Source organism: Haliotis cracherodii, unplaced genomic scaffold, assembly GCF_022045235.1.
Source record: "Haliotis cracherodii isolate W230 unplaced genomic scaffold, xgHalCrac1.p SCAF_9, whole genome shotgun sequence".
Taxonomy (NCBI): domain Eukaryota; kingdom Metazoa; phylum Mollusca; class Gastropoda; order Lepetellida; family Haliotidae; genus Haliotis; species Haliotis cracherodii.
In genome coordinates this window covers 20,359,665-20,381,808 of record NW_027266343.1, presented here as the reverse complement: position 1 = coordinate 20,381,808, position 22,144 = coordinate 20,359,665, and the positions used below count along the sequence as shown (strand labels likewise).

Genomic DNA, 22,144 nt, shown 5'->3' with positions numbered 1-22,144 from the left:
GTTCCTACTGGGACATATGGCTGCTAGATAGGAAACTAGTGACCACGTTATAAGTACTGGGCTACAGTACATTTCCCCTACATGTGCGATTCTTGGGAAAGTGAGAGGAAACGTATGTCAGTTGAAATGCAAGGTCTAGTTGAGCTAGACTTCAGTGACTATGCTACCATTAGGTAACGTCTATTATCACATACCTCAAATATATTATACAGTTTGTATATACCTCATAAACCTTTACCCGTCTTCATACAGCGACTGTAATTACCAACATATACATCATGTCCATTGATGTCAATGGATTCACTTAGTCACATGTACCTGTACGCATAACACTGCATCGAATGTAGGGATGGGTCTATCACCTCCCTGCATTAGTACTCGGGCTTGCAGGTTGTTCCCTGGAATGTCTGTACATAGATATATGTACATTATCGCCGATAAAGATACAGACTTCAGATCTTGAGAAGCAGACACAGTTCAGACAAGAACTCTACTTTATCAGCTGATTAATAGATAGCATGTGATATTCAACATTAAAGCCCCGAGTAATAGATAGTGTGTGATATCCGACATTAAATCACCGAGTTATAGATAGCATGTGATATTCAACATTAAACCACAGAGTGTCAGATAGTGTGTGATATTCAACATTAAACCACTGAGTAATAGATAGCAAGTGATATTCAACATTAAACCACTGAGTAACAGATAGCTATCATATGCAACATTAAACCACTGAGTAATAGATAGCATGTAATATTCAACATTAAACAACTGAGTAATAAATAATATATCATATTCAACATAAAACTACTAAGTAACAGAAAGCATGTGATATTCAACATTAAACCACTGAGCAATAGATACCATGTGATATTCAACATTAAACCACCGAGTAATAGGTACCATGTGAAATCCGACATTAAACCACAGAGTAACAGATAGTCTGTGATATCCGACATTAAACCACTGAGTAATAGATAGCAAGTGATATTCAACATTAAACCACTGAGTAACAGATATCTATCATATTCAACATTAAATCACTAAGTAATAGATAGCATATAATATTCAACATTAAACCACTGAGTAATAGATAGCATGTAATATTCAACATTAAACAACTGAGTAATAAATAATATATCATATTCAACATAAAACTACTAAGTAACAGAAAGCATGTGATATTCAACATTAAACCACTGAGCAATAGATACCATGTGATATTCAACATTAAACCACCGAGTAATAGGTACCATGTGAAATCCGACATTAAACCACAGAGTAACAGATAGTCTGTGATATCCGACATTAAACCACTGAGTAATAGATAGCAAGTGATATTCAACATTAAACCACTGAGTAACAGATAGCTATCATATTCAACATTAAATCACTAAGTAATAGATAGCATATAATATTCAACATTAAACCACTGAGTAATAGATACCATGTGATATCCGACATTAAACCACCGAGTAGCGGGTAGAGTGTGATATTCAACATTATTCCACTAAGTAATAGATAGCAAGTGATATTCAACATTAAACCACTGAGTAACAGATAGCTATCATATTCAACATTAAACCACTGAGTAATAGATACCATGTAATATCCGACATTAAACCACCGAGTAACAGATACCATGTGATATCCGACATTAAACCACCGAGTAACAGAAAGCATGTGACATTCGATATTAAACAACTGAGTAACAGAAAGCATGTGCTATTCAACATTAAACCACTGAGTAACAGAAAGCATGTGATATGCGACATTAAACCACTGAGTAATAGATACCATGTGATATCCGACATTAAACCACCGAGTAACAGAGAGTGTGTGATATTCAACATTATACCACTGAATAGTAGATAGCATGTGATATCCGGCATTCATCCACCGAGTAACAGATAGCATGGGATATTCAACATTAAACCACTGAGTAACAGATAGTGTGTGATATTCAACATTATACCACTGAGTAATAGATAGCAAGTGATATTCATCATTAAACCACTGAGTAATAGATACCATGTGATATCCGACATTAAACCACCGAGTAAGAGTTAGCATCGGATATTCAACATTAAACCACTGAATAATAGATACAGGTGCAGTTATTGATCTGGAGTCATGTCTGGTTTTGTCTGGTCTTGTTTGTAGCCTACCTACAGACACACATTACAGGTTACAGACATCGATGTGGAATCAAAGAGTGACCTGATAAAATTGATATTTACACGAGTGGCAAACCCACAAGTTACAATGTTCACTTTTTCACATCACGAGATAAAATAAGCAACAAAAATCAAATGTATTCTCACTGTTTGCACCTGTCTTAGTCTGAAGCATAGCGTAAATCAGGCCGACTGAGAGTGGTTCCAACATAAGTGTTATTTCACTCGAGTAAAATAACCCTTATAGATATTAAATGTCTATTATATACTTCAGTGTGACAGACAGTTGACAAAAGTATTATTTTCAATGCAGTGGACATAACGCTTGATATTTCACTGCAGTGAACATAACACTTTGACGGAACTATTGTCATACAAGACACAGCAAAAAAAATGCAGTTTCCGGTATCCGGATACCTGCCGGATACCACCGGACACTTACCCAAAACGCGTCCGGGTATCCGGTGGCAGATACCTTGCCGGATACCAGATCCGTGGTATCCGGCATGGACACCTCACCTGAAAGTATGTCACCTGGAATCCGGGTATCCGGCACCGGATACCTCACCGGATACCTCAATCTGGGTGTCCAGGGATCCGGCACCGGATACCTCATTCTGAGTTTCCACAAACATGTCACAATTTGGGGGGTGCATTTTGTTCAATTAAGTGTGAAACACCTAAAAATATATTGGAAACTAACCATGAAAATTGAACAATGCTGAAGGTATCCGGCAGGTATCCGGATGCAATTTTTCGAGATGTCTTTCTCCTAGTAAATAATGTTAGCCTGGGCATAGCATATAGCTGTAGTAATATTCTGTGTTATTTTGGTTGTAAATATCCCCTTAAAGTTGAGATCTATGGGCAGGTACTTTTGGTGAAAACATTTTTCAAATTCATATATATTTCATTTTAGATGTTCAGCGTATTAAATGAAAAGCATTCAGTCCTGGTATGATGGTATCCTTACATTTCATCTTCATATTCCCAGTTTGTTCTAGCTTCTCGTGGTTGAAGCGCTCGATTCACCACATCGGTACATTGCTTGGTGTCACCCATCATTATATTGTTGGAATTTTGCTCATAAAGTGACATAACACCATATTCACTCTGACAAAACAAATGAAAGTCATTGGCTATGTGCTCACTTGGGCCTTTGTTCCTGGTGAGATTAAAAGATTATTTTGGAACTGTATCAGTACTTGTTACATCTTGACAGACGAGTTTCATTGAAGTTTGAAACAGAATATCATTAACCCAAATGGGTGCATCCACAGAAAACACCTAATAAAGTACCGGTACATAAAAATATCAATGTAATTTTTCTACTGACATGGAACTAAAAACTTCATTCAGTGAGCTGTATTAATTGTAGGAAAACATTCAGGGCATTAGTATATTTGATATATGTTAGCACCTATGTTATGAATGATCAATATCATATTTCTTTAAAGAAGCAAAACAAAAAAAGTTGTTAAGATAACAAATCATATTTATTGATTTTATGACATTTCATTGGTTCAGTAACCAAAGGTGTTTGCAAGAACATTCAAAAACAGAAACAGATGCTTCAATGCCATTTTCTAAATAAACAAATCGGTCAAATCTCAGAAGAATTTCAAGGGAGAAGAATATCTAAAGTCAATTATGTTTGTGCAGTAAACCACAAAAGTCATTCAGATTTGTATAGTCAGCGTCAGTGTACACCACATAAACATAGTCTCACTGCTGTGGTATTAATTCCTTTAGACTTGATTAATGTCGTAATAAAACAACCTACAGAATCACACTGATGTGGCATTATTCATTCAGAATCATCACTTTCTGAGGTGAACCTGCTAGTTGTTCTGGGGAGGATTATTCATCACCCTGAGAGTCCTTTGTATGACTTGTCTGATCTGGTGTCATTGTGAAATCCAGGTGCCTGAAACAATTTATAACATCTTTAAAATCTTGTTATTAAAAATATAAGAAACACACATATATTGACAAAGGGTAAAAAGTTGGTTTCTCAATGAGTAAGGTAATGACAGTTTATCAAGCAACTGTTAACCAAACCATGTTAACCAATGTAAAAAAGCCATAGCAAACATTAAATTTTACAGAAAATACAAAATTGTAATTGATCTTCTGAAAACAATTCCTGTAGTGCCATAAGGCAGGCTCACCTGAATTTTTCTCAAATGTTTGCATTACATCAAAACATAAGGAAGGGTAAACAAGGCAATGCAAATTGCATAAAATAGGTTCTTATACATAAAAACAGAACTACTGTATTTGATGTAATAAGTGCCTCGCTCTAATAAGCGCCCATGGGAATATTTGCTAATATATTGGCTAGTTAACAATCCCAATTAGCACCCTTTCCAATTGATCAATGTATACAACGCTTATTTATTTGCATATAATACACATTCGTGTGTGATATGCACCCTTAATTATGGGGAATTTCATTCTGGAAAAATATATTTGTCGTACATTAACATTTCAGGCTGCCAGCATAAAGCACAAAATTTTGAGAGCGCCCTGGGCGCTTATTCTGTCGAATACGGTATTCATAATTATCAAAACTTTCAATCACACAAGTCATGTAAGTGATCTCAAAATATTATATAATGAGTGTGCAAGTTAGTATAGTTCCACACAGCTTTTAGCAATATTCCAGCAATATATCTGCGGGGACACCAGAAATGGGCTTTTCACACAGTACCCATGTGGGGAACAGAACCCAGTGCTTCGGAGAACGCATTACCCACTAGGCTACCAAATACAAATATCATCTCAAATACAAAAGTAAGTAACATTAGGATTTCATACAACAGATATTTTCACCAAATATCAAGTCACTATACAACTGATTGAATTACTGATTAGAGAAGCAAGTACATATAAATGTAGCAGCTGAATCAGGCTTAATTTGAATCGTTCCTTGCTTCAGTTGCAATGGGAGCCACATTGAAAATAATTATCTGACTTATTATTGATAATTAATATCTACCATTAATTGGTAGGCCAAAATAGACACTGATACAAAAAAATCAACTGAAAAGAACCACCTGAACAATCGACTAAAAACTATGTATATTACATTTTGGGGACCTTGCTGGCAATAGCATGGGCGGATACAGAGGGGGGGTGCTGTGGTGCTTAATTGAGTAGTGACAGCTTAGTTAGTTTCCAACCACACTGACAAGTCAGTTTACAGTTTACTAGTAACATGTTTCTGTGGACCAAGGAAATGTATCTTGACAGATACTTAAAAAGTTCTACTCATAAGTGATAAAATAATGTCAGTTTTGATATGCAATTCTCCCTTCAAAGACATTTAACATTTGATATACATAAACTGTCTGTTGAAACTATGATGATGCTAATATACAAGTCGCACAAAACAACTAATTCATATACTGGTACCTAGCCAAACATACATATTTTTTATACGCGTATGCACATGCTTGTACATATATACCTCTACTGGCACATCACACATACAAACAATCATTAGATGGATGTAATGGTTCAAAAATATTTTACATACACAAACAAGTGAACAGATTCTGTAATAGCATGGTTAATATTGGGAGATGTTTAAGCATTTCCATTTTCACAGAATCGAAGGCATATCCTTTCAGGACTCAGATCAGCTTGTAGTGATTTAAATTCACATAAAAATGATTCATGTGAAATGACCTATCCCGCATGTGTGGCACCTGTTATAAAAATACCATTCATTACTTATATGTGTGTGACAAATTATGCTATTATTAGAAATAATAGGTATTATTATTATACAGCATGGATATTAGTGATTTAAATTCACATAAAAATGATTCATGTGAAATGACCTATCCCGCATGTGTGGCACCTGTTATAAAAATACCATTCATTACTTATTTGTGTGTCCAAATTATGCTATTATTAGAAATAATAGGTATTATTATTATACAGCATGGATATAAGAAAGCTTTATATGGAATTGTTGAAAATTATGTACAGGAAAACATTGAAATAAATCAATCAATACGTGCATTTATCTCAGAATCTGGTAGATTTAATCAATATGGACTTCTCCTTCATTATCTAATTATAATCAGATGATTACATTATTGCTCAACTGATAGTTTGCAATAGTATAGAATTAGTATTATATTATTAATTATTTTGTATTTGAGCATCATTTAGATAAGCCAATGAAAAAAATATATGTTTAAAACACATGTAGTAGAACATATTGCAATAGTTAAGACCCGAAAAGAAGTTATGTGTAGGATCCTCAAAATGGTATCCACAAGAGCAGGTTGTAGAATCATGTTGGTGTTTGTTGTTTAACTCTGCACTCAGCCATATTCCAGCTAAATGACGGCGGTCTGTAAATAATCAAGTCTGGACCAGACTATCCAGTGATTGACATCATGAGCATCCATCCACACAATTGGGATACAATGACATGGATCAACCAAGTCAGCGAGCCTGATCAGCCGATCCATTAAGTTATCTCTTACAACTAGCATAGGTTGATCATGTTGATGGGGACTAACTTCAACCTGGAATCCCCATGTGAGTATGTATGCGGCTGTTAGCTTTGTTTGATGTTTAACGCCACACTCAGCAATATCGCAGCTATGTGGCAGGAATCAAACCTGCATGGGTCTTCAGCACGAAGAGTGAACGCTTCAACCACTAGGCTACCCCACCACCCAAAATTCCCCCATGATAAAGTTGTCATCATGGTTATTGTTCAGCTAGTTCAAGTGAAAATGTTCATACCCTTAAAATGTCTTATCTTCCACTTCACGATGATCTCTGATGCAAAACTTCCCTGTCATTAAAGCTGTTCTTGATTCTTCACATCTGGAAAAATATGTTGAGGCTATTAATCATCTCACAGAGTAAAGGGAGTATATGAAATAAAACAGTGAGTCACATTAGCATACAAATTATCCAGTTAAAGTAAACATATTTCTTCATTATATACATAAGCAAATACCAGAGCTCCAGATAAGCTGCGTATCTGCGTGAAATACGCATCAGAAATGCAGAAATACGCAGTAAAATTTAATCCAAGCGTATCAAATACGCAACGAACATTACAGATACGCTACAAAAATAAAACTTGTGCGTATCATCAAAATATTGTGAAGTAACCCTGCGTATTTGATTAGCAAATGAGCAACTTATATTGAAATTATAAGTTGGCATTCCGTCAACCTTGCCAAACTCATCATGATCATTTGCCATAACACTTTCTTGTGGAAGTATGGTGGTATTTTTGAGTCCTATAAAGCTCTCGAACCCACACGACACCGGTTTGCAGGGACTAGATGAATAGTGTTTTTAAATATTTAACTTAACATGTGTAAAAACTAGTGGGTAACAGAAATTTGAATACGCACCTAGAATTACTGATACCCAATGATTTTAAAATGCATGGGTAAAATACCCACAACACCAAAAGCTTATCTGGAGCTCTGCAAATACTAACATATGATAGACAGGCTACTTGTTATATAAAAATATAATTATATCCTGATACATTTACTTACATGTTGGCTATGAAAGTTAATGTGTCACATGTGACAGGCTTACATGTGGTAAATTACTTTAATACGTGATCATTGTAATATTCACATATTCCTTACCTTAATGTGTCACTTCAGCTGCCAGCATTACCTCAGCTGCAATCTCAATATTTGGCCAATTTTGACGAAATGACCGATCGTGTTCAGTGTATAAGCTGGGCCTCGTCTCTAATATAACTTGGCGCAAGTTGACGACGCGCATAGAGAGCCGGGAACCAGCTTATGTCGTGTTACACTGGTTCCGGGCTCCCTATGCGCATCGCCAACTTGCGCCAAACAATATTGTGATATTAGAGACGGGAGCCCAGCTTTGTGTTAACCCGGAACAAGCCAATTTACCCATATTCCCCTGCGGTCCAGGGCGCCATTTTAGAACATGGACGTAAACAAACCTCGTGTATCGATATACACTGTCATGCTTGATTACGATAAGCTTACCTCGTGTATCGATACATTGTTCTCATTCACCTCCACCACGGAAATGCCGGCCGAAGTTCCTCTGAGCCATCCACAACGCGGAAGTCAACAGTATTTGGAAAGGCGATTGGCAGCAAATGCGGATGCCAGGTACGTAGCAGGGCTTCGTGACCTTATGATTTCCGTGCAGAGATCTTATGGAACGGATTGATTTTGATATTTTCCTGCTCTACATACTTTACCGTAAACGCCAAGGGTCCTTTTTTTAGTATTATGGTCAACTGTTTGTTATGACGACAAGGATTTGCATAAGGGGCGTAATGGATTTGTGGTCAAAACAAGATGATCCAAATTAGATCCGCTTTTTATAGATAATGAAGAAATGTACAAAGATCTAGGAACGATTATTAACTCTAAACTTTTGTGGGATGCTAATACAGACTATAATTTACAATAATGGCCACCAAAGACTTTACTTTTTTTACGCTTAACATATTTTTATAATTACACTGTTATGTCCTTGTTTTGTATAAGCTTCATAACTAAATAATTCAATATTTCATGGAATGACTCTGACCTTGGCGAGAATCTTTTTTGCAACAAGTGATTCCCTATGTAAAGTGTATGTTGAATGACCCAATAATTGTTTGACAGTTGTTAAATATGGGATTATGTTTTATCTCTGAATGTTTGGGATGAAATATTTTAATAAGGACAGTTCTAAGTTGGAAACTCAACTGGGGCCTTTTCAATTGAATTCAATGTACAGCATGTACAGTTTGGATATTTCTGTAATGTGAATGCTACTTTTTTTTGCAGAATGTCTGGATGAATGAATGAGTCAGTCATCTGCACAGCATCAATGGAAAAAGGGAAGCAATGAGGAACAAGAGAAGAGTAGCAGTGAGTGGTAAATATTTGAAATTATTCTGTTTGGTTCATCATGTTCATGTAGCTATTCTGCAAATATTTTTTCAGTTTGCTTGTTCTTTATCACCTGTTGGCATGGATGGCCTAATTATCAAAGGCACCACAACTTGCTGTGCATAGTTGCATCTCTTGGGCTTGACAGAAACCAATGGTCGTGGGTTTGAATAGAGGGTAGCATCATACACTTGCTTGTGGGTTTCATCAAAGTGTTAAACATGTAAGACCTGCATCACTTCGGGCTCTCTTCCCATTTCACTCATTTAACACCACATACAACAATAGTTCAGCTAAATGACAAGGATTATAAATAATCAAATCTCAAATCCCAACTAGGCAAACCAGTGAGTAATGTTATGAGCTCGATCCAGACGCACCGATGATGACTGTTATGGACAACATCCCACGTTATTGGGTACGATTACGAGCGATCAATGAGCCCACTTGCTACCTCATCTATTACTTTGGCTTGTATGGGAAGCATTTTTAAGAGATGTCAGTTAATGATTGTTTCAACTCATCAGCATGGAACAATATATATCTCAAATGTTTGGTATATAACAAAACTCAAAGATGATAAATTAAGTGAATTTGCTGCCTTTTATCTGTGAGTACATGTTGCAACAATTCTTTTCTATTGCTACAATCTTTATACATAATTTTGCAGAAACTGAAGTCCAGCTTGAGATACCCGGATGACTGGTTGACAGTCTGGAAGGACCCTTCCAGATATCAGAAGTGATAGGCAGACAGTGATGAGGAGAATCCTGTTATTTCAATGGGGGCCTACCAAGAAGTTATATCCCAATTGACACTGGGACACACTCACAAAGGCTGGTCTGGCTAATGTGAGAAGACCAACCAATGCCAAGTCGGAGTGGGACCCTTCAAGGACGTTGAAGAAATTATTGTCTTTGGCCATGTGGTAATCACTTGAAAGGAATGATGTTTGCGACTACTTGTCTATAAATGTGGACCCAAACACCAAATAGAATGTTCACAATTCTACTAACACAATGCAACAGGGATAGAGCCGATCTGGCCTCCCCTCATCCTGGTTCCTGTTTTTCCATGGCAATATAGAAGGGAAAGGATATTTGAGGGCAAGTAACTCTGAACTGGTGAGCATGGTCTGCTTATGCTTTCAAGCGAACAGTTATCCCACTCTGTTATGAGTATTGAAGAATAGGAGGAAATTGCATACTGCATCAGGAACCATCATGTGAACAATGTTCAGTGTGTGATATAGGCATATAAATAAAAGAAATTGATAATTTGTTTGTTGTTTATGTTTCTTTAGCCAGGTGTGTAAATGGGGATTTTCCAATATTTTGCCTCAGTTTGATAGCCACAGTTATCGGATGAAACCATGCATTGCTTGGACATCTTTGGAATAACACATTGATCTGCTATGTCAAAGGTCAATGTCATAGCCAGACAAAAAAATTGTTAATGGCCAAACTCTTCCTTAGGGCAGGGATAGAAGTTGGCAACAGGTCATACACTTACTTTTTACCCCCCCCCCGGCATATAATACGGGGTGATATAGCGATCAGCCAGTCTGTCTGTCCGTCCGTCCATCCGTAATCATTTCCTTTTCCAGGGGAAGGATTCCCAAACCATTCAGTGTATTTGATCGAAACTTGGCAAATCTATCAGGCACATACTGAAGTGGTGCCTTTTGGTATTTTGGGATTTTTCTAAAAAAAAATTTTTTTTTTTTTTTATGGAATGACGTTGGACATAGACTCAATCGGGGATGGGGTTCGTTTCCGGGGCAGAATTCAAAAACCATTCAGTGTATTTGATCGAAACTTGGTAAAGCTATCAGGCACATACTGAAGTGTTGCCTTTTGATATTTTGGGATTTTTCTAATTTTTATTTTTTTAAATTTTTATGGAATGAAGTTGGACATAGACTCAATTGGGGATGAGGTTCGTTTCTGGGGCAGAATTCGAAAACCATTCAATGTATTTGATCAAAACTTGGCATTCATATGGATGCGACCATGGTGGATCTTTTGTGGATAAACAATGTATGCTTCTTAAAGAACTTTAAACTGTTGACTCATTACATACAGAAATGCACATTTACTAGTGGTTACTTTACAGACATCTGCCGGGGGGTTATGTCATCTTTCTGATGACTCTTGTTCTCTAATGTGCCTTTTCCTGCAGAAGTCTAAATAACTCTTACTCATATAGTTGTATATCATTGTCATATGTTTGTCAATGTTATACTGAATGAAGCAATTTACAATTGTTTTTGAAATAGTCGCAACTGATATTGAAGGTCAGATTAGCTTTCAATGTCTTTCAGTAAAAATGTTCACAGTAACTGAGGAACAGCTCTCTGTAGTGTGATGAAATCTGGTACATGTCACCCTCAGAGTGAGGCATATTGTGTTTCAAACTTAAATGAAGCTGGTATGCTCGTAACAAGTACTTGTACCTTTACAAATAATCATATTATCATCTCACTAGGACCAAAGGCCCAAGTGAGCACACAGTCGATGAGTTTATACTTTCACTCAGAACAATCTGGAAGTCTGAACATGAAATTTAAGGATATCATCATACACGTATTAGAACTGAGGTTTGTTCATTAAACAGCTTAACATCTAAAAAGATTGAAAAAATTGTCTTCTCCAAAAGTACATGCCCATAGATCTCAACTTTAAGGGGATATTTACAACTAAAATGACACAGAATGTTACTACAGCTATCTGATATGCCCAGGCTAACATCATTTACCAGGATTGCATCCGGATACCTGCCGGATTCCTTCAGCAATGTTCAATTTTCATGGCTAGTTTCCAATATATATTTAGGTGTTTCACACTTAATTGAACAAAATGCACCCCAAATTGTGACATGTTTTTGGAAACTCAGAATGAGGTATCCGGTGCCGGATCCTTGGACACCCAGATTGAGGTATCCGGTGAGGTATCCGGTGCCGGATACCCGGATTCCAGGTGGCATACTTTCAGGTGAGGTGTCCATGCCGGATACCATTTTTTTTGCTGTGAGAGTTACCTCCCCGTACATTGTCTCCCTTAATCGTAGTTTCTGGCCCGTACACACACAGTTGCCTTCCTTCTCACGTTAGGTCCACATTGACAAGGCAAAGGAAAAAATGGATGTTCATTTATGGAGTTAATATTGCTTTTTGACGTCTGTTATTCTCTTGAAAATGTCTCGTTATAAACTGTAAATTTTTCATCATTTAACTCGTCAGTCGAGACTGTTCGTTTCGCAAAGGGTCATTTTTGTTACTTGCGTGTATTCCTTCGCTGCTAACAGCTTTCAAGAATATTTTTTGTTGAAGTTAATTTTGTACATGATCATATTCAAATGTATGATAAAATGTTTTAGTGACCTCAAATGTTTTTTTATTACTCGGAAGTAATTATTAAGTCGCATTTACAAGGTTGGTGAGATATCTCTGCGTGTTAGATAGAGAGAACAAACTAATTAATTTTCCAGTAGACGACTAGACAATAAGTATAATAAATAGGATATTCCATGTGTCGAGTGGAATACCATGTTTCTCTCATCGAGTGACGGGAAAAAGGAGATATTTTCACGAGTGGCGTAGTTAACATCCATGTTGGAATTCGTCTTTTAGCAAAACAATGCTTGTCATAAGAGGCGACTAACGGGATCGACTCACTGACTTGGTTGATAAATGTCATCCTATCCCATTTGTGTTGATCGATGTTCATGATGTCAATCACTGGATTGTCTGGTCCAGACCTGATTATTCACAGACCGCCGTCTAGCTCGAGGATTGCTGAGTGCGGCGTAAAACAACAAACCATCACTCGTACTCGCTACGTCACCGGACTACCCTTGGTCAGATATCATGTCACGTTCTTCCTTTTATTTGATTCCCGTATTTTCCGCCTTAATGACTGTATTGAGACAGAGTTCATCATACGAAGATACTTGCTGATTTCACGAGAATTAGACTTGAAGTGGTTTGTAAAATATTTATATATTTGCCTTGTATTGAAAACCACGTATAAATCGCCATATTCATTTTCCATGTTACTACAATGTCTATGCCCTGGAAGTTACACTTTACAGGCAATCTGTTAGACATTGGATATTTTCAATAGAGTGGTGTCTGTTCTGTCGGAAAATGTACAATGTGTATGCTTGATTGCGACCCTGTAACATGATATGGTCTTTTTATACTTAATGAACGCTCATGAATGTTGTTTAAGGCAAGAATAAGCAATATGTCAGCTATTTCACGGCGTCCGTACAGAAGTGAGTCAGCGTTAGACAAACCAGTGGTTGATATGGGCAACGCCCCATCCGTCGTTATACAAAGACACTCAGCCTGCCAAGCCACAGAACATGACCTACCGATCCGCTTTAGCCTTCTCGTACGGACCCGTGAAGATTCGGGGAGGGGATGGGTCTTCAGCAACCCATACTTGCCGTAAGAGGCGACAAAAGGGATCGGGTGGTCAGACTCGCTGACTTACTTCATGCTTGTCATCGAACCCAATTGCGTGGATCGATGCTCATGATATTAATCCGCCGTCATGTAGCTGGAATATTGCTGAGTGCGCCGTTAAACAACAAACCAACCAACCAACCTTCTCGTACAAAAAGTGTGGGATACTGGGGACCACGTCTTCCCTTGACTCCTCACGTTGCATACAATCAAGGCTGGCGAGACTAAACCAGAATTTTAGGAAACTCATGCTTTATGGCAAAAGGGGACATCAAGATTGACCTCTCTACCTTGTGGAATCCCATGTGGAATCAAAACCGGGGTACCTAATGTGACGATCGAAAACTTAAACGCGAGGCTATTCCACCTCCCCGAATAAACGACGGCATAAGTGAGTGAGTTGGGTTAAGCTGTGAACTGTATTCCAATTATGTGGGAATGTGGGAGGAAAGCCCGAAGTGATGCAGGACTTAGACGTTTACAACTTTGGTGAAACCCATTAGTGCGGGTGTTGTGCTGACAAACCTACAGAGATAATCCGGGCGAACCGGGATTCGAACTCACAATCATAGGTTTCTGGTGCGCCCAAGGGATGCAACTCTGCTAACCAAACTGCGGCGCCTTAGACCCCTTTGCCACCCGTGCCCCCGACACAAGGATCAAGTACCTGCAACTCGTGTGGTCAACCTGTCGACTTTGAATACCTCTTTCATTCCATCTTCTGGAATATTTGAATATATTACTCTTTATCTATATAAATTAACATTGTTAAAGTGAAAGGACTAGAGAATAGAATCCGTCAAGATCCGGGTAGAATAGATCTTCAGCAACCCATGCTTGCCGTAAAAGGCGACTATGCTTGTTGTAAGAGGAGACTAACAGGATCGTGTGGTCAGGCTCGCTGACTTGGTTGATGCGTGTCATCGTATTCCAATTGTGTGGATCAATGCTTATGGTGTCAATCACTGGATTGTCTGGCTCAGACTCGATTTTTTAGACTAGAGTAGAGTAGAGAGTATTTGCAGGATTGCAACTTTGTTCATTTTCCGGAGAAAATGTTGAAAAATATAGGTGTCCTCAAGTTTCCTGATCTCAAGTGGAGATATGAGCTCAGTTTGCTTAGGGGATGTTAGTGACGGAAATACGTCGCATTAAATCCTTTATGACGTCATGATAAATGAATTACATCATCTTCACTTATTTGCGACAGTGCGTGCACATGTTGCCACGGTATTATATAAATTATATTGCTCAGTATGATAATTACTGAACACAATTTCACATATATCTCTGCCGCTATGGGTAAAACTTCATATTCCTGAATATATCAGTCATAGGTTGATGATGAGAAGGGTAATACTTTCCGGTCTAGACCCGAAGCTTGTCGGAAAAGCTGACACACAAGATGATTGGGGATTGCAACGAGCGAACTGGCTGATATGTTGTGGCCGAGAGGGGACATCGCTTTGTTACCCTTAATTCTCACTTGCAACCAAGTCTTACACATTACTGGTGTATCACAAGATGACTTTGATACAGAGGATGAACACGGAGAAAAGCGTAGCATACCCACTGATGCAAGACTTAGTGCTCGCATTGTCATTAGCACACGTGTTTTACCCGGAAGATAAAACAAATAGTAATTTGCATTTGGTACATTATACATGATATATGTGATATGAAAGTAGAACACAAACATATCATGAAAACCAAACTAGTAATGTGTTTTCACAACAATGACTTCCTTAAACATTTGTTTTTCAAGGAACGAGGGGTATTACGTTGACACAGTCATAGTGGTATACATGATACTGTTGACATTGATATATCTACAGTGGTAAAGGTATTAATATTTTTCATAATTAATCTTTTCAAGTAATAGCTATAATGTTGTAATATTATTTTATAATAAGTAGATCTGCATATGGAGACGTAGAGGATATTTCATGTGTCGAGTGAAATGTCATGTTTCTCTCATCTCGTGACGGGGGGAAAGGAGATATTTTCACAAGTGGCATGGCATGGCTGCTTATTTAATAGCAATACAATCGTGGAAGCCCAAGGACACAGTTCTCCTGACCTGAATACATAACACGTTAATTCTTGTTCAAAGTTTAATGTATACTGACTGGATAAATGCTCAAACTTCTTGTAAGGGAAGCCATGTTTTTATTACTTTACAGTGTGGGCTCGTAATTAGCGCCAAACTGACCGACTGAATTTGCCTTGAACTTGTTAATGATTCATCGATCTCATCAAAGCGTTGACGCACTTGCTAAGAAAACAGACATTACAAACAGTCAGGTGTTAAATTACTCATACACAATGAGAAAAGTAATGACATCATGCCTATAAGTAATATTTTGCACGCAATTTTCGCTAAGATTTCTATAAAATTCAATATTTTCTGCTCATTATGATATTTTGGAGTCGGACCGAGCAACCCTGGAAAGTATGGAGATGGCAAGTCGATTGTATGATTCCGACTGCCATGATCATGTGTTAATGAATCACAATCAAATAGTGATAATAACAGGTTTTCGCAAAAAGGTGAGCGTATCCTGCCCCAACGGTGACAACCGTTGCAAACACATGCAAGGGCAAGTCAATTGATCACTTGCCGAAACGGGAATATGTCTATGGTACAAGTCGAACAGATGCATCTAAATATGTAACAGATGAGGCGGTCTCACTGGTCTCCTTTAATTCTTGTTCTGGTGGGTAAATCAGTGGAAGGGAATTGGCTATTTGATGGAAAGTATTCCAGTGATATAACGGCGTTTGTGAGAACAAACCGCGATTCGGCGTCAATGGTAGACACGTCTATCGGTGCTAGTCCGCATGGCGGTTATTCGCTGTGTAAGGAGGATCACTGTCGGTGCTAGGCCGCATGGCGAAATTCGCTGCGTTAGGATGATCACTATCGGTGCTAGTCCGCATGGCGAAATTTGCTGTGCAAGGAGGATCACTATCGGTGCTAGTCCGCATGGCGAAATTCGCTGCGTTAGGAGGATTACTATCGGTGCTAGGCCGCATGGCGAAATTCGCTGTGCAAGGAGGATTACTATCGGTGCCTGTCTGCATGGTGAAATTCGCTGCGTTAGGAGGATTACTATCGGTGCTAGGCCGCATGGCGAAATTCGCTGTGCAAGGAGGATTACTATCGGTGCCTGTCTGCATGGTGAAATTCGCTGCGTAAGGAGGAATACTATCGGTGCTAGTCCGCATGGCGAAATTCACTGTGTAAGGAGGATGACTATGGGTGCGTGTCTGCATGGCGAAATTCGCTGTGCAAGGAGGATTACTATCCAGTCTACATGGCGATATTCGCTGTGCAAGGAGGATCACTATCAGTGCTAGTCCGCATGGCGAAATTCGCTGTGGAAGGAGGATCACTATCGGTGCTTGTCCGCATGGCGAAATTCGCTGTGCAAGGAGGATTACTATCGGTGCCTGTCGGCATGGCAAAATTCGCTGCGTAAGGAGGATCACTATCGGTGCTAGTCCGCATGGCGAAATTCGCTGTGCAAGGAGGATTACTATCGGCGCTATTCCGCATGGCGAAATTCGCTGTGCAAGGAGGATCACTATCGGTGCTAGTACGCATGGCGAAATTCGCTGTGTGAGGAGAATCACTGTCGGTGCTAGTCGGCATGGCGAAATTCGCTGTGAAAGGAGGATCACTATCGGTGCATGTCTGCATGGCGACATTCGCTGAGTAAGGTGTAACACGCAAACAAACAAACTATTGTAACTTCTACACTTCAACGTAGACTTCTTACATCCATGCATCCCCGTGAACATCCCGGATAGAATTGGTCTTCAGCAACCCTTGCTTGTCGTAAGAGGAGACTCACGGGGTCAGGTGGTCAGGCTCGCTGACTTGGTTGATGCGTGTCATCGTATCCCAGTTGCGTAGTTAGATGCTCGGGATATCAATCACTGGATTATCTGGGCCAGACTTGAGTATTTACAGACGGCCTTCAAATAGCTGCTATATTGCTGAGTGCGGCGTTAACAATAAACAAACGAAACTAACATCCCTGCATGGATGGAACGGGAGGTCGCGGCTTCGTCGACAAGGGCATGTCACTGCGACATTACTACACTATGTTATAAACAGTCAATACTTCATGTCAATATATACAGCCCCTGTAGAAACTAGAGCAGCAGCACTGTAGCTCATCTGGGCATGTAGGCACCAGTTTAAACTGTAACAAACACAGCCACTTAACAAAGGTTGTTGGCGTCTCTTGAATTTAAATAGTTTCGGCTTAAACACCAACCCTTTCAGAAGAGGAGTTGGAAAAAATAAAAATCGGAGTCGAACCTCTTGAATAAACCATGTGTCATCATTAGTGGGAAAACGCATGTTCAGGCTCACTGGTCCAGTGGTGTCCCGAGTCGATGATGATCCTGGACGCCCCAGTCGCCGCCGAGGACAGAGAAGCAGGTCATGCATGACACGGCTGACACGACCCTCTGGCAGGTGAGCTGAAAAGTTAAAAATGTACATTTGAAAAAGTTATGACCTGTCTGTTGAAGATGCAATTACATTTTTAAAAAAATGCATCCATCTTCTCAAGTATCGTCGAATCGGGTTGTCATATAGGTTATGGGGCTTGTTTATGATGCTTGAGGATTTTGCAAAAAAAAGAATGTTTTAAAGGTACAGTTACCAATGTTGGACATACTTAACAATTCAATGATGGGAAGATACGCTTCTCGTCGAGATTAATTGATAAGACGATGTGTGTTTATGTTTGGGGACGCTGGGAAATTGAATCAACCAAATGTTATTACGTTATTCGTTTTCCGATATTTCGTTTCGTTTTCGTTTTCCGGACTATTAAAATGAATTTGTGCATGTAATTCGTTAAACAAAGTAATTGGTGTAGTGTATCATTCGGCAGTGAAATTTGATGGACAACTGCTGAAATAGATGGTTATGCTTTGTTCAGGAATGTGAAAAACTAAATAGTTCGTAAATGAAATGAAAGGTTCTAAGCTCTTGTGCTGTACATTGAAGGTAAGTTTAAGGGACTATGCTTCACAGCTTGTCGTTGATTAGTCTGTGTGAAACTGGGAGAAAAACATCACACAATTTGACTTAACAGGCAAACAAAGTGATGCTTGAGCTTTTTTGACAAAGTAAATAAGCTGTGACTGCCAATTACCCGAACCAGGTCACCTTTTATGAGGAATTATCATGTGTATCTGTAACATGGTGTGAGTTACCTGCCCTTGGTGCATAGTCTGCGGAAATGCGGAAATGTGAAATAAATATTTAGTCATTATAGCTGACTTATTATCATTTCCTTGTTTAAATACTAGTATACGCTTCAGGAAATGTGTTTATTTGATGAAAAGACGTCAATAGGTTTATTAATGACTTTGACATAGTGCGGATGGCGGTAACAGGACATGAGGACAACTCGGAAATATTCATGAAATGTAACTCATCCTCCTTCATGGCTTCTTTGTACGTCGGTGTTGGATCGTGAAATAACCATGTTTGTTTCCGCAAACCTATTGATGAGTGTCAGGGTTCAGACAGACTGTTGTTGAATCGTTACCGATATTTCATTATGCAAGGAAGAGGTGTTGTCAACTATGTGGATGAAGGTTGTATACGCCACACACTGTATCATCCATACCACGCGTATACCATCCATACCACACGTAAACCATCCATACCACACGTATACCATCCATACCACACGTATACCATCCATACCACACGTATACCATCCATACCACACGTATACCATCCATGCCACACGTATACCATCCATACCACACGTATACCATCCGTACCACACGTATACCATCCATACCACACGTATACCATCCATACCACACGTATACCATCCATACCACATATATACCATCCATACCACACGTATAGCATCCATACCACACGTATACCATCCATACCACACGTATACCATCCATGTAGCAAGTATACCATCCATGTCACACGTATACCATCCATGTAGCAAGTATATTATCGATAACACATGTGTATCATCCATTTTAGATGTATATCATCCATGTCACAGGTATACCATCCATGTACCAAGTTTATTATCGATAACACATGTGTATCATCCATATTAGATGTATATCACCCATGTCACACGTATACCATCCATGTAGCAAGTATATTATCGATAACACATGTGTATCATCCATTTTAGATGTATATCATCCATGTCACAGGTATACCATCCATGTACCAAGTTTATTATCGATAACACATGTGTATCATCCATATTAGATGTATATCACCCATGTCACACGTATACCATACATGTAGCAAGTATATTATCGATAACACATGTGTATCATCCATTTTAGAGGTATATCACCCATGTCACAGGTATACCATCCATGTAGCAAGAATATTATCAATTACTCATGTGTTTCATCCATATTAGCTGTATTTCCAATATACAATATTAGAGGTATATCATGCTTGTCACAGGCGCATCATCCACGTCACAAGTAAATCATACATGTCACAAATACATGATCCATGTCACAAGTATATAATCCATGTCACAAGTATATCATCCATGTCACAATTATATCATCAATGTCACAAGCATATCATCCATGTCACAAGCATATCATCCATGTCACAAGTATATCATCCATGTCACACAGTATATCATCAATGTCACAAGCATATCACCCATGTCACAAGTATATCATATATGTCACAGGTATATCATCCATGTCACAATTAATCATCAATGTGACACAGTAATTATCCATTTATCACAGGTATATCATCCATGCCACAAGTATATCATCCATGTCACAAGTATATCATCCATGTCACACAGTATATCATCCATGTCAAAAGTATATCATCTATGTCACAGGCATATCATCCATGTCACAAGTATATCATCTATGTCCTAAATATATAATACATTTCACAAGTATATTATACATGCCACAAGTATATCATCCATGCTACAAGTATATCATCCATGTCACAAGTATAACATCCATGTCACACAGTATATCATCCATGTCACAAGTATATCATCTATGTCACAGGCATATCATCCATGTCACAAGTATATCATCCATGTCACAAATATATAATACATTTCACAAGTATATCAGGCATATCACAAGCATATCATCCATGTCACAAATACATAATCCATTTCAAAAGTATATCATTCGTGTTACACTGTATATAATCCATGTCACATGTAAATCATCTATGTCACAGGCATATCATCCATGTCACAAGCATATCATCCATGTCACACAGTATATCATCCATGTCACAGAGTATATCATCCATGTCACACAGTATATCTTCCATGTCACACAGTATATCATCCATGTCACACAGTATATCTTCCATGTCACACAGTATATCATCCATGTCACACAGTATATCTTCCATGTCACACAGTATATCTTCCATGTCACACAGTACATGTATATCATCAATGTAACACAGCATATCATCCATGTCACACAGTATATTATAGATTTCATAAGTATATCATCCATGTAACCTTTGTGACCAGGTTTTCAGGGGGAGAAAGAATACATGAATTTTAAGCATGGAACAAATACTTGCATTGTATTTGTTCCGGTCGAATAAAATGCTCTATGTGTGAAAATTCCTATTTGCCATTTCCGTTAACATTTCCAAAAACAAATTCATTAAAGAGAAATGTTTTTGTTATATATATAACTCTGTTACACTGGGAAAAAATCTCTATTCTTATTTTGTGTTAATTCTGCAGGATACTTCTTCCCGACAGCCGTAGTATTCACTGGCGACTGCCTTTTTGTTTAATTTGTATGACATAAACAGTCGTTTCTTGGGATTCTCGTGCAGCAGTACTTCTGATTTCGGTCGAGTTTTAGGTTATGTAATTAGTACATGTTTCACATTTGCCTTTATCATTAATTAACTATCGGGATTTGTTTCATGCTTTTATGTTTCATCATATTCTTTTGTTTTTCTTGTAGATTATATATATTTGTATTGTATGTCTGCCCTGTTTCCCTGTTTTGAATGTTGCACATTAACAATATACAGGAACATCGCTCATCAACACATCCAAACATTTGTTCCTGTCACCCGGAACTTTTCAATACAGGAACATAATCACTGCAATTTAATCCTGATATGTTTTCCGGGTCGGAACTAACACATGCTTATAAAACAAGCGGAATGGTGACTGTGCTATTGTAGTGAGTGAGTGAGTATGGTTTTACGCCGCTCTTAGCAATATTCCAGCAATATCATGGCGGGGGACACCAGAAATGGGCTTCACACATTGTATCCATGTCGGGAATCGAACCCGGGTCTTCGGCGTGACGAGCGAACCCTTAAACCACTACGCTACCCGACCGCCCCCTGTGCTATTGTAATAGTGCAGCAGGTCCATTTAGAACAAGATTAAGGAATTGAAATTGACATATGAAATTAAAATAAACTTGATGATATATACATAACCACATACTACTTCACTATGACTTGATTTCTTGTAATTAGGACTCAGAGAGAATTAAGATATGTTATGATT

At 38.4% G+C, this 22,144-nt stretch overlaps 2 long non-coding RNA genes across 2 annotated transcripts; one reads left to right on the top strand and one right to left on the bottom strand.

The window, feature by feature from the left end:
• Window positions 1-3,671: 3,671 nt before the first annotated feature.
• LOC139452791 (uncharacterized) lies at window positions 3,672-7,950 on the bottom strand. Its single transcript, XR_011652383.1, has 3 exons — window positions 7,823-7,950; window positions 6,951-7,034; window positions 3,672-4,107 (listed from the first exon to the last, which is right to left on the bottom strand). It is a non-coding gene; the product is annotated as an uncharacterized lncRNA (long non-coding RNA).
• A 174-nt stretch (window positions 7,951-8,124) lies between these two features.
• Window positions 8,125-10,429, top strand: LOC139453088 (uncharacterized). Its single transcript, XR_011652396.1, has 3 exons — window positions 8,125-8,329; window positions 8,999-9,089; window positions 9,774-10,429. It is a non-coding gene; the product is annotated as an uncharacterized lncRNA (long non-coding RNA).
• The last annotated feature ends 11,715 nt before the right edge of the window (window positions 10,430-22,144 follow it).